The sequence below is a fragment of the Neofelis nebulosa genome, chromosome 2, assembly GCF_028018385.1.
Source record: "Neofelis nebulosa isolate mNeoNeb1 chromosome 2, mNeoNeb1.pri, whole genome shotgun sequence".
NCBI lineage: Eukaryota > Metazoa > Chordata > Mammalia > Carnivora > Felidae > Neofelis > Neofelis nebulosa.
Window position 1 is genome coordinate 3,624,191 of NC_080783.1, and position 4,683 is coordinate 3,628,873.

Here is a 4,683-nt window from a genome sequence, read left to right on the forward strand (position 1 = left end):
TTATGCATATTGTTTGCTGAGTTTTGACAGATGTTCCCATGGCATCCCACTCATACTCACGATGTGTAACATTTCCCCGTGTGCAACTTTGCTCCCAGTAAATTTCCATGTGGAAATTTATCCCAAGGAAGCAATCAGGTGCACACAAATTTTTGTCCAAGGATATTCCATGCAGCATTATTTGTGATGACAAAAATGAATTTGAGGCCATCAAAATGGGTAACGAGAGGGGGATGCTGAAATTCATCATGCTTTGCTGACAACAGAAAACGAAAAGTAACCATTAAATAGGTCAAAATGTTGGTAAGTGGCCCAGGCCGCTAATCAGTTGCAATTTATGATAGAATATTAAAAAATGATACAAATCTGTATATTTAATGCAATAATAGCACACACACACACACACACATACACATGCACACACACAAATATATGTTTCTTTCTAACAAAGGGAAAATATATTAAATAAGCAAATGCGGCAAAATTTTCCTGGCCAGCTACTGCGCTGTCCTTTCCCTCACATCGAGACCCTAATCTTCTAGCTGTTTCTCACCCCCATATGAATTACAAGATAGAGCCGAGCAGTCCTCAATGGGCTCAGCCACACCAGATTTCCCATTTTAGCACAAATATCTCCTTTCTAGATGATTCTGTTTTGTTCAACCAACACTTGGTTACGTTCATTCATCTTACAGACACTGAGCACATCGTGTGTGTCCCTGGGGGTTCACGTTCTCATGGCGGGAGACAGACAAGAGTGGAAAGTGGGACAAGAAGCGAATGCCAGCCAGGCTGCTATGGGAGCTGGCCCTGCTGGGGCAGGGGGGCCACCCAATTCCGGCAGGGAGACCTGGGGGCCTGGCTGGGGAGTCCGCTGTGACGGAACACTTGGGGATGTTGAGGGAGGCGGCCAGGTGGCTAACTGAGGAGGGTTCTGAGAAGAGGGGACCGTAGAGCACAGAGTCCTCCTCTCAAGCAGAAGGAGGACCACTGGGGAAGACCGTGGCAGGGCTGCGGCGAGGCAGGGGAGGGCTGGAAGGCACGCCGGTGGCCCCATAACCCCCCTGGCCTATACTCCGTGCCACAGGAGGTGCCACTCAGCAGCCCCATCAAGGGGCCTGCGTGCTCTGCTATGAATTTTAAAGGGTCCCCTGGCTGCCTTGGATGGACGAGACATCCGAGCAGCGAGACGGTGGCAGCAGTGACGACGCTATGGCAGAAACTCAGGTGACAGTGAGGGGCAACAGTGGCCAAGACCGAGAAACAGTCAAGGAGGCGAAGTGTGGGCTCTGGGTACCTTTTGATCTGAAACATGCAAGAATGGATGTAATTTCTGTGTTCCAGTTTTTCACATTTATTCCCACCAAGGAGCTAAAATAAATTCCTGCGTTAGATCATCTGTCCTGAGCTTGTGTTCAGCAAAGTGTGGTCTGAGCCGCAGGAGCCCTGACCCCTGACAGCTGTGGACTTCTTTCCAAGACCCGTCCTTTTGCCAGCCCATGTCACAGACGCTGTGTCCTTCCTCGAACCCTGGTGGGCCCCAGATCCGAATGTCCACATGGTTCTTTCTGGGGTAGCGCCAGAGAACTGCCAGATCGGCCGTCTGAAGGTGGCTTGCCACACAAGTTTTGGATTTTGTGAGCAAGGACTAAACTTCTACAGGTAACGCACTGAGGTTTGGGGCTGTCCTAGCAGCTCGTGTGACATTAATAACAATGCGTCTCCATCCAGGAGCAGTTGTGTGTCAGGCAATGCACGAGGTGTTTCGCACACACTGACTCACACACACTCCCTCGGGCAGTGCTGTCTGGGTGTGGTCGTCACTCCGGTTTTCATAGATGATGCAGCAGGGGGGTCCCAGTGGTCCAGTTCACCCAGCTAACGATCTAGTGGAGGCCGTATCTGAGCCAGACGTCGTGACCCAGATGCGCTCCAGAGTTTCTGAGGACATCCTGGTTCCTGCAGGACCCTCGCCGTCTTCTCCAGGGGCTTTGGACTGCTTCCCTGGGGGTTGGATTTCGGCTGTGGCTCTGTCTTCTCCCAGCACAAAGCAAGCCCTACCCAGAACCCTACTCGAGACCTGTTGTCACTTTCCGTGGACACAGGTTCTCTCTCTGTCCTGCCCTCTTCTTTGTGTTATAATTGTTCTCATGTCTTTCTCATTATCCAGAGCTTCTCTGCTCAGGGAAGGACTCAGAGAAGCTAGACGTTCAGCTCAAGTTTAGGGCCTGAGTAGGGAGGATGGCCTGCTCAAGCCTCTGCGGCCAGGTCACTGGGACATCTGTTTGGACCCAACTATTAGCACGTTTCAGTCCGTATGTCGTCATCTTGGCTGGATTTGTGAATATAAGTGCCTTCAACTATCCTTCTCCAACAACTTTCTATATAACTTAAAAAAAAAAATATCACAACAAGCATGAATGGAAGCCGGTCTTTTTGTAGGAAGCCAGTTATCATGAACTCGGAAGAGCAATCTTAAATTTCGTCCCCCATGGTGATTCATTTTTAGGGAACAGTTCAGATTTCCCTGCCAATTCCTTGTTGTCGAACTTCCAGCTGGACCTGGTTGCTCCTCAGGAGCCAGGTCGTCCGGGCCCACCCATCTGGGAGCGGCTTCCAGAGAAGCTGGGGGCTGTTGGTGGAGTGGTGCCACCGGGCCACGGTCCAGGCTGCCCAGTGGCCTGCTCCTTCTCCAACTTCAGTTTGTCGGTCTGAGCTTTAATGCTGTCTGGGCCTCCCACCTTCCCCCGAGCTGACATGATGGGCTGTTCTTAGCGCCACTGGGTTCTCGGGGGTGGGGGTGGGGGTGTCTTTCTGCTTGTTTGGAATCACAACTCCAGAGCTGGACAGTCCTTCAGAGGTTCGGAGGCCCAGTGGGGAGCCAGTTCACAGATGTCTTTCTGCATTTTTCCTGATCTTGGAGGCCTACATGGGCAGGCCAGAGAGCGAAATACCGAAGAAGGGGTATTTTATTTATTTATTAAATATTTTATTTTTGAGAGAGAGAGAGAAAGAGAGAGAGGAAGCTAGGAAGGGGCACAGAAAGAGCGAGACACAGAATCTGAAGCAGGCTCCAGGCTCTGAGCTGTCAGCACAGAGCCCAACATGGGGCTCGAACTCACAGACCGTGAGATCATGACCTGAGCCGAAGTTGGACGCTCAAGCGACTGAGCCACCCAGGCACCCCAAAGAAGGGGTATTTTAAAGTTCAGTTGTTATAGCCCAGAGACGTTTGGGGGGGCGGGTAATGGGGGAACAGCCAGGGGAGAAAGGGCCAGTCTGTGCATAAGGGCAACACCTTCCAAGTAATACTCAACCTGGAAAGTAGATACTCTTTTCCTGCCTTAAGTCACAGGTGTCTGTGAAAACCCTCAGGCCACGCTGTTGCAAAATGTCATCTTGTGGAAGGGGCTTGGGCATCTGTAGATGGAACTCGCCAAGCAGGTTTGAATTCGACAGGAATGCTGAAGTTCCAGGATTGGCACTAATTTTCCGGGAGATGTTAGAAACAGAAATAGCACGATACAAAAAACAAAAACAGAAAACGGTGAAGTCGATGCACTCGAGGAAGAATACTTCCACTTGGAAAGACCCAAGTTAGAGCAGTTGTGTTTGATGGGAGCAATTCTGGTTTAAGAAGCTCGTGGTCATTTGTGCACCAGTCTTTGTTCAGGTGCCTCTAAGAGCAGACCCTGACTGCTGGGTTGTAAGTAGCTGGTTCGGGAAAGTATGTGGGAAGCGCAGTTGAGGGAATTGAAAGGAAGTACAGAGAAAAGTCAACAGAAGGTGTGTTAATTTTGGGCAGGCTCCCCCTCTGGGTGGGGTGGCCGTAGACACCTGGGGCTTCATCCTGCTGGGGAGCCGCCAGGAGCCGGGGAGAAGTGTGATGAGGGAGGGGAGATGGGCGCCTGTGTCTCGACTCTCATCTCTCGTGGTTGGGGCTACGATGGGGGCGTTAAGTCCCAGCACTTCTGGGTTGCTTAGGCCCACACTGTTGCTACAGAAAGTCCTCAGGCCAAGAAGCAGGGAGACGTGGGCCCTTGGGGTGGAGAGCTGTTGGCACACCTGGACCCGTCCACCGTGGCTGCGGGGGAGCTCACAGGTGGGCTGAAGAGTGTGACATAAACAGCAACGGCTAGCAGCCTGCTTGGACACGAACCCACGGGAGCTCAGTGGAGACAGAAAATCGAGCCGATGAGAGAGGATTGTCAGGGAGGACGGAGGGGATGCTCTATTCCTGGCTACTCTAGTGGGAGCAGTGACTGAGCAGACACTCTGAGCTCTCCCCATGGACCCACATGGGCCCGGCACTCCACCGGGCTGGAGGCGGCAAACTGTCTTGGCGAAGGCCCATCCGGTGTCCCTCGGTGCAGGAGCTCTAGAGAGAGCCATGGTGCTTGTGGTCTGCATTCTGGCTGCGGCTCCGGCTGTTGGGGGCTCCCGTCCGTTTGGGGAAACGAACTGGTTTTCTAAGTCTTCCCGTTGTTGCTGCTAGCTACTCGATATCCTTCTAAGAAAGTAGTTTCCTGTGTGTGTTCACCAGAGTGAGTTTCTGGCACTTGCAGCCTAGAAGCTGAAGTGGGACAGACTTTTGTGGAGTAGGTACCATGTGCCAGGTGCTGCACGAGGCCTCCAGACGCAGGACGGACGGTACACGCTCCCTGCCTCTGCAGCAGTCAGACT